General features: G+C 40.7%; 1 protein-coding gene across 2 annotated transcripts in view; it reads right to left on the minus strand.

Moving 5' to 3' along the window:
- LOC105356811 (dehydrogenase/reductase SDR family member on chromosome X-like) overlaps positions 1 to 13,480 on the minus strand; it is a 65,843-nt gene that overhangs the window by 23,154 nt on the left and 29,209 nt on the right. The gene's annotated exons all lie outside the window — the stretch shown is intronic.

Here is a 13,480-nt window from a genome sequence, read left to right on the forward strand (position 1 = left end):
AATTATTATGCAATTGAATACTCTATTATACATTGAAAAGAAAGAAAAAAACATTTTACAGGCTCAAGCATTTGTATCACAAATAAAAGTACTTTAAAAACTTTTTTCAACAAATAACTTCTGTACTGTACTGTCAAATAATAATTTTAATCATCGATGTGAACAGAAGGGTTCAAATTGCAGAGATTAGCACTGCCCACCGCGACCCGAGTAATTGGATTAAATGGGAGAAAATTTAAAATGATTTTGAAAAAAATACAAAGTACAGTGGGACAAAATAGTGACTCAGGTGTATTTCACTGCTCTTCAGACTGAGCCGCTGCATCCTGACTCCGCTCTGTAGTGTTTTCTTCTTTCGCAGCCCGCGGTGCCGCAGGTGCTTTTGCTGGTCCACAGAGTTTTTTCGACATTATGGGTTTTGGAGAAACTCCAAATTGCAACAGTATTTGCACGTACGTAATGTAAATTTGGCAAGCTGTTTTACGTACATGTACATATTATACTGCAATTTTATTGACGCACAGATAGAGAAGAAGCGGAGTGACTTTTGAGCCAATCAGCATGCAGAACACCATGCACAATGCAAAACCGTGAAATAGCGAAACCATGAAAAGTAAACCGCATGATAGCGAGGGATCACTGTATGTATATATATATATATATATATATATATATATATATATATATATATATATATATATATATATATATATATATATATATATATATATATAATTATTTTGAGACTAAAATACAGTTTAATAAATATAGTATTTTGAAATATTAGTACATAACACTTTTTGATAATTCCTCACTGAGTCTCCAGATATTGTTGGCCTTTTTTATCTTTTCAAATTAAATAGATCAGGGGTGATCACATTTATTTGGCAAATGAGAGAATATATATATATATAAAAAATTGCCCCTTTCACCCTTCCGTAGGTGGTTTTTCACTCAAGCTCGGGTCCTCTACCAGAGGCCTGGGAGCTTGAGGGTTCTGCGCAGTATTCTAGCTGTTCCTAGCACTGCACTTTTCTAGACTGAGAGGTCTGAGGTGTTTCCAGGTGTCTGTTGTAGCCACTCCTCCAGCTTGGGGGTTACTGTCCCCAGTGCTCCAATTACCACAGGCACCACTGTCACCTTCACTTTCCGTGCTTTCTCCAGTTCTTCTCTGAGTCCCTGGTATTTCTCCAGTTTCTCATGCTCCTTCTTCCTGATGTTCCCATCGCTTGGCACTGCCGCGTCCACCCCAAGGGCTTAGCTCTGTTCTTTATCCACCACTACAATGTCTGGTTGGTTCGCCATTACCATTCTATCAGTCTGGATCTGGAAGTCCCACTGGATCTTTGCCCTCTCATTCTCTACCACCTTCGGGGCTGTTTCCCATTTTGACCTTGGGGTTTCCAGTTCATATTCTGCACACATGTTCCTGTATATTATTCCAGCCACTTGATTGTGGCGCTCCATGTATGCTTTACCTGCCAACATCTTACACCCTGCAGTTATGTGCTGGATTGTTTCAGGCACCTCTTTGCACAGCCTACACCTTGGTTCTGGTCTGGTGTGGTAGATCTGAACCTCTATAGGTCTTACTTAGAAGCCAGCACAATGGCAAAAATAAGACCCAGGCAATAAACAGCTACGCACTGCCATTTATCAGATACCCTGCAGGAATAATAAGATGGCCAAAGGAAGAGATACAGACCACGGATGTTAAAACATGAAAGCTCCTCACCATGCATGGAGGGTTCCATCCCAAATCCAGCACCCTGAGACTGTATGCTAGCTGCAAGGAAGAAGACCGAAGACTAGTGAGCGTAGAAGCCACTATCCAGGATGAAACATCCAAGATGCATGAGTACATCAAGCTCAAGGCCCCAACTGACAGTGTGCTCAGTGAATGTCTCAGGCAATGGAGAGCAGAGGATACAGTGCTGGAGGACAGATCCTCATGGGAGGACAAACCCCTGCATGGGATGTACCACCGGACAATAACTGAAGTGGCTGACATCAAGAAGTCCTCCCAATGGCTAGAAAGGGCTGGCCTACAGGACAGCACTGAAGCACTCATCCTGGCAGCTCAGGAAAAAGCTCTGAGCAGCAGAGCCATAGAGGCTCAGATCTACCACACCAGACAAGACCCAAGGTGTAGATCTACCACACCAGACCAGACCCACGGTGTAGGCTGTGCAAAGAGGCGCCTGAAGCAATCCAGCACATAACTTCAGGGTGTAAGATGTTGACTGGGAAAGCATACATGGTGCGCCACAATCAAGTGGCTGGAATAATATACAGGAACATGTGTGCAGAATATGGACTGGAAACCCCAAGGTCAAAATGGGAGAAACCTCCAAAGGTGATAGAGAATTAGAGGGCAAAGATCCAGTGGGACTTCCAGATCCAGACTGCTAGGATGGTAATGGCGAACCAACCAGACATTGTAGTGGTGGATAAAGAACGGATGAAAGCCGTTGTGGTGGATGTGGCAGTGCCAAGCGATGGAAATATCAGGAAGAAGGAACATGAACATGCTGTAAACCGTGTTTTGGGGGGAGCATGGCATTTCTAAAGGACTGCTGGCACCGTTGGAAGCGTGTGCCGCGGAAAAAACTGCTTCCTCTGTGAGCTCAGGTCCATCAGGGGGGAACTGTGGAGCAGGCAGCAGGAGGAGACGTATGTGCAGTGACATATGTATCAGAGGTTGTTCGATTGGCTGTTCTGCATGTCAATCAAGTCCCATACTTCTTGGAGGATTTTGATTTTCTGACTGATTATTTAGAAATATATTTTTTATTTATCTTTGGTGGTCTGCGATCTACCCTCATGTCCTTGAAGATAGACCCGTCGATCGCGATCGACGTAATGAGCAACCCTGAGATAGAGATAGACATACAGATATATGGTCAGATAGATAGATATATAGTCAGACAGACAGATACATAGAGAGACAGACAGACAGACAGACATTAAAAAATGTAGGCCTAAGTAAGTAATAAATATATATAAAGAGTAAGGGTAAAGGGGCTGCTTCTGAGTCACTCTCAGTCCAATACTAGCTTGGGTTACACGTGCAAAATGTCTTTGATTGGATCTGAAATCGTATTACATATGAACATGAGCCTATGTACATGTAATGTACATGGGACCAGAAAAACTTTATCTGATAATAACAATCGTTTACCTATGCCACATTTTTGATCGGAATAAATCATTTTGACATGAGCAGAACTGTCAATTACCGTAATAATGTAAACGACTGTAGAAGAAGAAATTGGAGTTCCGTTGTAAACAAACAAAACTGCAGCATAGAGCAAGATGATCTTCTAAACATTCTTTTATTATTGTTGTGATTTTAATTAAGGGCCATTTTATTATGTGCAGCCAGTGCTTTATTCTTGGAAGCACAGACCCAGAAGAAGGGTTAGGATTAGGTTAGTACGTGCTAACAGCATTTAGCCTAGGATGTACTTAAAACCTATGCGGTCAATGCCACAATGTGCTTCTTGGCTGCACTTAAATATGTGGGAATAACATCAGCCATTATTTTGTCTGGACACGAATGGTAACACAAATCCACATGATTCTTTGCACGGTTTCTCAGGACTGTGCGTAGTGAAATTTCTTAATTCAAGTGCCACCTCCACCAGCTCACACACCATCTCAAAGCCGCTCCTCTGCTCTGAGACACAGTTCCCCTGGGAGACACAGTTTTCCTGAGTCCGGCAGCTCGATCATGCAGAGCATGACAGTGTGCAGTGCACACGGTAACAAAGCACTTTTCCCTGCTCACACATAAGAAGCTGTGAGTCTGTCTGCTCTGCTCAGAGACATGGTTAGCAAACTCAGAGCAGCCAGTCGGTCCTCTTTGCGCTCCAAAGCCTCCTCTGGAGCGCCACACCGTCTTTGCACGACGTAAAAGCCAGTGCAGAAGTGAACCACAATAGTAATTAATTGTTTGTATGCAATTGGCATAACCCACCTATCTAAAGGAAATTTTTATCCGAATGAGTCTGATCGGGTCAGAGTATTTGGCGTGTTTACATGACGCATTTTTATTCTTATCAGGCGTTGATTCCAATTTCTTTTGTCCATGTAAACACAGCTACTAGGGTTGGGCGATGTCCCCTAATTTGGCCGTTGACGATGTTTGCTGTCAACCATCGGGATGGACGATGACATCGTCGGGGGGGGGGGGGTATTTTTACATTTTTCGTTCTTATATAACTGCTATTCCTTATTTTGCTTTTTTCATTTTATTTCCCAACTAATGGTTAATCCGCGATGATCCAGTATAAACTGAGGGAAGTGACTTTAACAGAAAAAATAACAAGCAAAATAGAAAAAAAGTGGTCCGCTCCTGCACTTAACTAGCGAAGTGGACCGGCGGAGGGCGGATTTACAGCTTTATGTTTGATGGGTACATGAGCGGTATGTGTGGGAGATTTAAGACTGCGATCCGTCCCGCAGCTCTAGGGGTACGAGTTATCAAACTCAGAACCGGGTCTAAACGTGTGTCTGAGCACAGTTCAGATCGTCAGCAGACACACAGCGGTTTGAGCTTCAAAGCAGAAATTTCGCTCAGTCCTTAGAAAACATTCAATCAATCACGTGGATTTGTGTTTCCAGTCGTGTCCCGACTAAATAAAGGCTGATGTTATTCTTACACGTTTACGTGCAGCGCCACCCAAAGCTAATGTTGTTAGCCCGTGTTAGCATACTGCTAATCCTGGCTACGTTCAGAAAAAGCACTGACCACACGGATTAAAATTCAAATGATGAGCGAACAGGTGTTTGATAATAACCGTAACATTATTAAAAGCACGTTTAGAAGATCGTCTCGTATTTTACCGAGCTGACATGTCAATGTATATAGCTGCTCGCCGCTGTTATCGTTTTGTATTGAATTGTTACCTTCAATAAAGTTTGGAAAAAAAGCCGCTCGGCGGAAGTTGTATCCTCTTCCGGTTTTCAAACTGCGCATGTGCGAATACTGCGCGTGTGCGAATGATTTATTCCGACCGAAATTGTGACCTTAGTGAACGTTTTTTTATTCTGAAAACATTTTTCTGGGCCCATGTACACGGTTGGATTCTAATCCGACCATTGATCCCATCAAGATATTTTGTACATGTAACCGCGGCTTATGATGTCGACGCGCAACGTGGCGGGGGCGTGGCATCACGATGGTGGTCTCTCCATCGGGATGTCAGTCACCCATCACGATGGACGATGATATCGTCCATCGGCACAACCCTAACAGCTACAGTTCCTTCATTCACTATCTAATGTGGGTTAATGGAATACAATTTTACTCTTTATTTTGTGCATGTTAAACAGCTATTGATAGGGAAAGAAGCTACTGTACGTAATTAAGTCACTTTTTTTACTGTAAAGTTTTAATGTGATGATCTTGGAAAATATCATGAGATTCATGAGATTTCAGCATTCTTGAATTAGCAGATCAACCTGCTGGGCCAAACCCCTCTCCACCGTTCAATTAATTGCTATCTATTTATCGGTCGATAGATAGATGTGGTCCATCTTCTCTCTAAACGTTGTTCTCTCCAGTTTGTGGCAAACTACTTGAACTCCTGACCTCACTGTGTGCCGCAGCACTCTGATTGGCTGATTTTTGGTCGACCATTAATTGAATGGTGGAGGAGGGGGAGGCTCAGCAGGTATTTCTCAGAAGTCATCAAACCTAAAACTCCTTATCAAGTCTCCAGATATTTTCGAAGGGGATTTATAATTATTTTTCTGGCAAATTTAAACTCTATACAAAGGAACAATGAGTTGTTGTGCAAACTGTTAGACTAAAATATACATTTGTATCTCTAAGGCACTTGCTTTTTTGCGTTTTATAGGTTATTTACTATCTTAGACACAATTTAATAAAGGGTTGAAACAATTCAGGTCCTGCAGTTTTTGACTGGACCTGGTCGTAGATGGTCTGAGTGTGAAAAATGTGATAAATAAATAATGTTGAATAAAGGAGGCACTATATTCCTAGGACTGGGACATCCGCGTCAGGACTCTGATCAGAGAGCACAGGACAGATGAGCGGTTTAAACTTTTATCTTCAGTTTTTACAGAGCTCACAGCCTTGCCACATGTAGCCTGCCTGCTCCCCTCCCTCCCTCTGTTTTTTCCTTAGGACCTTGCTCGTCCAGATACACGCCTGAACAGAATGTACTAAACAGAGAGTAATTCACAGCAGTGCCTGAACAAATTATACTTAGCAGGTGGAAATTTACAACAACAACCCTATTTTACATTTTCACAAGTCAAATAAAAGGTTTCAGAAATCAGTTTGAAAATGTAGGGGGTGGGTTTAAAAAAAATAAACATTTGTTTTTGTACAACCTTACAAAGGGCAAATATGTTGATTATCTATTAAATTTGCTACCATATCAAACATGTTTTTGACAAGTTCAAGAAATACAACCACAATAAGTATAACAGGGTATTATGGTCTTGATCCTGTGGACAAGATCAGCTGCACCTTTAAGAAGCCTGCCATGGATCATCAAGGGGGCGGAGCTTAAAAGACCAGATGACCAGAAACAGGAAGCCTGGGCAAATTAAAAATGTTTGGCTGAGATTGTTAGCAGTGTTTTAGGATTATGCTTGACGTCCCATTCCAATACAAGCTTTACACCACTGGATTAAGTTTTTGTAGTTCTCTCTGTGAATGGGTTATTGCATTTTTTTTTCCTTCACTTTTTTCCTTCCCATTGGATACAAAATTCACAGACTTGGAAAGAAGATGGTGAGATCAAGTCTGTTTATTTTGTTTATTTATGAGCGGTATTTCCAAATTTACAAAGTGAATGGTGGTGTATATATGGTGGAGTATATTTTGCTTAATGAACTGCTTGAGGGTGGAGGGTGGGGTTATTATTGTTGATACATTTGAGACAGCTGATTTGTTTTTGACCATTATGTTTACATTTTTTACTCGCACATTTAATCAACTTAGTATTTAATTGCTTATCTGTGTTTTTCTGCGGGAGTGCAGAGGGAATTGTTACAATTTCCATTTGCTTATATACTTTAGTTTATTTTATTTACTTTTTAATAATCAAAAGTTGAAAACATTTTGACACATTTTGCACCACTATAATAGGGTGCCCCTTAAACATCTCCATATTCTTAACTATAGTTCAGTTGCAGATATTACTGACCTTGTTTGGGGAGACCCAGGTTCAAACCCCACCTCAGGGTATTTTACATGATGGCTCATGCCAGTCTTCATACACTTTATGAACTTATTTCGTACTACAATAATCACAACCTTAATCTTCTAAACATTAATGCCCCCCTTAAAACTAGAACTGTCTCTTTCAATGTAACTGCCCCCTGGTTTACTTCCACCCTCAGGAAACTAAAATCAAGTGGACGCCAACTGGAAAGACTCTAAAAGCGGCCTCTATACCCATAAAGACACGTACTCCTTCTCCTCTACAAAGACTCAATTCCCAATGCCAAATCTACATATTACTCCAGCTTAGTAAACTCAAGTGAAGGAAACTCCAAAACCCATGTCTCTATACTCTCAAAGATAACAGAACCTCCAAATTTACTTCCTCCTCACCTGTTCAGCTCGGATTTCTGCAACACCATCGCAACCTTTTTCACTTATTTTATTTATTTCAATAAAACCCTGGTTCACATCCAATTTCCCCAAACTAAACAGCAGTAAAAAGAACTTTTACTTGTAGGCACCAAGTCCAGTCTAAGTAAAATAAATAACATAATCCCTTTTGACAACTCCCTCATCTTCCCCTCCCCTTCAAGTTAAGTGCCTGAGTGTCATCATGGACAGTCCTCTTTGCTTCACTTTTCACATTAACGTCACTCAGACAGCTCAATTCTACTTCTGGAACACCGACTGTCGTCGCCCTACCCTCAGCCCTCATTCCACTGCTATACTGGCTCACAGCTTCATTACATTTCGTCTGGATTGTTGTAATTCACTTAGGTAAAGACTCCCGCAAAAAACTCCCCACAAACTTCAAGTAGTTCAAAACTATACTGCCTGCATCATCATACAGTGCTCCCCGATCCATCATATCACACCCATACTCAAGCAGCTTCACTGGCTACATGTCCCCCACTGGATCACCTACAAAATCCTCCTTCTAATCTACAAAACCATTCATACCCCCCCCCCCCCCCCCCAACTCTCAGATCTCCCTCAAGTTTTAACTCCCACCCACTCCCTTGGGTCGTCATCCTCCCCTCAACTTGTTATCCAAAGTGCTCACCTTGTGGAGAAATGGGCATTTAGTTGCTCTGCCCCACAACTCTGGAACCCCTCCTCCCCGACCTCCGGATTATGGACTCACTCCCTCTCTTCATCTCCAGCCTCAAAACTCACCTTTTCAGACTAGTCTACTCTTCCTGACTGGACTGCATATTCTTTTTAAACTTTAAACTTAACGTCTTTTAAATCTGTGCTTTTATCCCTTTTCGGCGACCTTGAGTTCGAAAAAAGGCACCTGATTAATAAAATGAATTATTATTATTAAAAAATTATGCATTTATCATGCATTTATTAACACTTCATACTTATAATTGTTAAAAGTGTCCAGACTTATTGGTCAGTGGTCAATTCAGATTAAAAAAAAATGGAAAAATTATTTTTAATTCCTAATAGAAAATGATTTGCTTCAGTAATTTGATATATTCTAACAGTTTATTGCTCTGAACAGAAAGGATCTCTTGTAGACTTGTGGAGACTCTTCTGGTCGGGTCTGAAGGAAACACTGATCCCCATCGCAGGAAATCTGTTGAAGCTTCTGACTGATGACACTGTTTCTAAACCACTTATTTGTAAAGATAATGCTCTGTTAAGGATTATCTCCCTATTATGGTGTATCTATCCTCTTTCCCACAATGAGCTCTAATAATGAAAATAGTTGTAAACGTTAATCAGTTCACATCAACCAATTTATGAATCAATGCTATGTATTTACTGAGGAACTAAATCAAAATATGTGAAATGGTTTTGATATGATCAAAAAGCACTCTTGAAGAATATGACAACAGATATTTACAACAAATGACCTGTTTTAGAAGTCTCAACCAATTTGACCACTGGCTTCTTTTAGCACTGGCTGGGCCACTAAGTCTCTTTTGTCAATAGTGCAAAATGCAGTCCTGTACCTCCTCTTCTAATATACAATGTCTAAAAGATGCTTACAAAATTTCTTAAATTTTACAGTATGAATACCAATAATAATAATAATAATAATGTATGTGAAACCCCATGCAAGAAGTGTAAAGAGGATACATTACATTAGCGATTTAATTAAAAAATTAGCGATATTTAATAAATCTTTAGATTTTAATTTTAAAACTGAGTCACATTAGGTATATTTTTAAAAAATATATATTTTATATATATATATATTATATATATATATTATTTTTAAACTATTAAATATTAAGCAAAGCATGCTTTTCTAGAGATGCCATTTTCAGTTAATGGACCATCTTGATGTAATTCCCGATTAGACCTGTAGTTGGCCCCAAAGTACGCTTTTACAACAGCAGTGCCTAAAAAAACTGTAGGGGGAGATCATGAGCAAAGTCTGTGTGAAAATTCAGGTGAAAAAAATGCACTTTTGGCCAAAAGTGGGGACTTCTGGGAAAATGAGAGGGAGGCATCTATGGGCAAAGTAGAGCAGTTTTCAATCAAAAAAAAAGTGAGAACCGGCAAATGTCCTCACTTCCAGAAATTGACCTCACTTTGTTGGTTAAAAACTCACGCTGGTCCTCAGTAAGCAGTAAGTGCAAGAACACACACACACACACACACACACACACTGGGAGGAATGCCAAAAGGACATTTGGACAGAGATGTCAAAAGTTCCTGCTTCACATTGTAATGAGAATCTATTACTTTGCTCATTTTAACCAAACTAAGAACGCACACGCATTAATACATTTTTATTCAGTGCACAAGCATCTGGCAGGCAGACACCCCCTCTTGTCGCCCTATGCCTCACTGCCTGCCAATTACAAAAGAAGTAATCAATTCTTTCACGGCATCATCATCCAGGGAAATCGACTTCTATGACACCAGCTACAAGGCAGCCGTTGCTGCTATTTGCCAGCAGACAGCAGGTAGTGCCTTCAGCAATGCAAACAACCGCTAGCTTTGCATTGAGCAGTGATGATATTTAACCAATCAGAAAAAATGATTAATTCCCCTACAAATTTTAAACAAACACATCTGAGTGCTTCCTTCAGTTGATTTCCATGAGATCTGGTGCAATTATAAATAAATAAAGATCAAATTAAAATAGCTACTGGAGATGACAAACACTCATGTCAAAACAATTGTCACTATGGAATTTTAAGTTGCTCACACTGAAAGAAGTACAGCTTATGAGGTAATTTGGGAATACTGGCAGCATGTGAGATAGTTTAGGAATATTGGTTAATTTTTTTTCTGTGCCACAGAAATTTAAAGTGGCAAAAACAAAGTTTTTTTGGAAACAACATTGTTGGGAGTTCTAAAAATCCACAGGGGTGACAAAAAACATACATTCTCAATGTATAAACAACCTGCACAGCTCTCCATGAAACTATTAAATACTCCATGCTATTTCACTATATGGGAATGGATGCTGAATGTGCGATTCAAGCTAACCTCTTTTGAACGATCTGTATGAGAAACAGTTGAACGATTATTTAGGTAGAAAAATGCAACGTCATTTTACATTTAAAGAGAAAAACGATACAAAAATCATGAAATTACCACCTTCAGTGACAAAACCAGGACTTTACCAGCCAATTATGAAATGATTGAAATATAATAATTGGTTTCAATAGAAATATATGCAATCAGTTAAACACAGACACCTAATCAGAAATCAAGTTTTCTCATATTTATATGTTGCTTTTTGTCATGGTGCCTCTGGCAGTCTCTCCTCCCCCTCCGCCCTCTGCTCCTGACTCATAACAGCTGTGGTCACCTCATCAACCTCCAGCTCTTCTTAAGGAGATCCAGCTCCAGCATTCATCGCCAGTTCGTTGCCCCTTATGGAGCTTAATCTGGTCTCCTGTGCTAATGTCTCGCTCCTATGCATTTGCCTTTTGCTAGGGATGGGAATAGAAGCCCCAAGAAGCATCCGTTGTGGTTCATGTAATTGTGCCAGGAAAATGAACCACCCATTCAGGGCTTTGACACCACACAGAACAGCGGCATCTAGTGGTGGACTGGACGTATATCATAAGCTTCAACTAAGCTCCTTGTAACACTTCAATGTGGAAATGATGATGAAAAAACTTAAAACAAAACAATGTTGTTACTGATGATCAAAAATACAACACAACATGTGACACAGCAAAATACACATCACATGAAGAAAATAACCGCAAAGCAAAAAGAAAAAAAATAGTGAAACACTGGTCTAGAACTCCGGACCTTTGGATGCAAACCCCGTTGACTTTTCCTTGGAGCTATCTCCACTGATGCTGGTTTGCTTTGCCATCATAGATTTATTGAAGTATTTTTTTATAAACAACGTTCGTAGCATATTCTTTTATTAGGAGAAACCGAGTTGAAACGATTCTGAGCCACAGTACGTTTTTGCCAGGAGTCATGGTAAAGTGCAATGAACTGACGCTAATTCCGATACAGGGGAAACAATACAACTAATCGGGAAACGTTCGGGATTCATTTCGTATTTCTAGAGAATAGCGTGCCCAACCGTTCGAACACAAGTGACCAGTGGCGGTTCTACCCTGAATTACTCCCCGGGCGAGACCCTCCCCAGGCGCCATAGTCACAACAGAACTTTGTCTTTGTCAACTAACATGTTTTCCGACATGCTCATGTTTTCCGTCTTCAATCCTTTGATTGGCACATTTTTAGTTATGACCTGTTACATTATGTTTTGTCCCCATAGAGTTGCAGTAAATGGTAAATATTCATTTTTAAAAACTACCTACAGATTTATGGAAATTCTATTGGCTAAAAATATAACACAACATTTGTAAAACAAATAAAAAATAAACTTCATATGCAGGCTCAAAATTAACCCCTAAATCCCCAGTTAAATGTCAAAAACACATTGTGAAAACGTTTAGGCTGCCACAAATGATTATTAAATTAATGACCAATCTCAAATTATTTGCCCCATTAGCATCTTATGGCAGCAGCAGCATGCTGTGTAACCATCACAGCTTTTTTAACATTATGAACTAGTATACAACAGCAAAACACAACAAAACCGTTGTGTTACAGCAGAGCAGACAGACACATGAATCATAACTAATGTTACAAGTTAAGGCAGAGCAAATTTTTAAGAATAAAATCTAAAAAATAAATAAAAAATGACGCTATTTGCAACATTTGGGCTTGATAGAACGGGCTTGATGCATGTTTTAGAAAAAACATGCATCAAGCTTTGAGGGCTTCCCCTTTTCTTTATCTCTTTTCTCCTCTTCTTCTTTTCTTTTCTTTCTAAATTGGGCACCAGATGGCTTTGACCTTTTCTTCTCCATATTTTAGATGTTTTTGGCGTTTGTTTGGCATAAATGTCCTCACGTCACGAAGAAGGCATCAAGTCCGTCGACTGAACCACCTGTCACCTTAGTGACAGCATTGTTTTGTGTTGCCATTTTTTCATTTGGGCATTTCACATAAAATTAACCCAAAAAAGAAGAATATATTTTTTATACCTTTATTAAAATGTAGGTTATAGAATGTCACCTTATGACTGACTTATAAAAAGGTTTTATAAAGTAGATTCAAACCCCCGCCCTTGTCCCCACCTAGCCTCTTAATTTGGAAGCGTCCCACAATTGAACTGATTCCCCGCAGCCCCCCCCCCCTTTCTTCACACATTTTCAGCAGGAGCGCGTGCAGCTACAGCCAGGGGCGCTGATTCGCTACATTACTTTTATTTTTTTTATCAAGCCCGCGACCGTCGCCTCCTCTGAAAGATGAGCCAGCCAGGGTTTGCGCATGCGCAAACGCGGCGGCGCTCCGTGCTCACCCCGCGCCCCCTCCCTTCTCCTTCTTCACACACATTTGTGTCTACTTCTCAAAGACAGGAGAGCGCAGCTGCGGGGCGGCGGCGCGGCCAGGTTCAGGCTGTTACAAACTCACAAACTGTGACATAAGAAAACCAATAGTGGTGCATATAATATTTTACAAGGGCTGAGCTGCCGGTGCCGCCCCCTTCAGTTTTCCGCCCCAGGCCACCGCCCGGACGGCCCGTGCCTAGAACCGCTACTGCAAGTGACATCTGAACCGTGGTTCGACCAAACAATACATTTGGCGCTTCATACGTCATCAACCACGTGATCTGCGCTAGTTGACACACGCCCCGAAACATTGTGCCGAAGCGCTCTGCTTCATGAAGGTGAAACACGCGCCGAAGCGTCCGTGTCCAAGTTACGGGCCATCCCTACCTTTTGCTAACCTTTGCTCTCCTGCCTCAGGACTATCATTCACGAGTGT

This window comes from Oryzias latipes, chromosome 21 (assembly GCF_002234675.1).
Source record: "Oryzias latipes chromosome 21, ASM223467v1".
In the NCBI taxonomy this organism is placed as follows: domain Eukaryota; kingdom Metazoa; phylum Chordata; class Actinopteri; order Beloniformes; family Adrianichthyidae; genus Oryzias; species Oryzias latipes.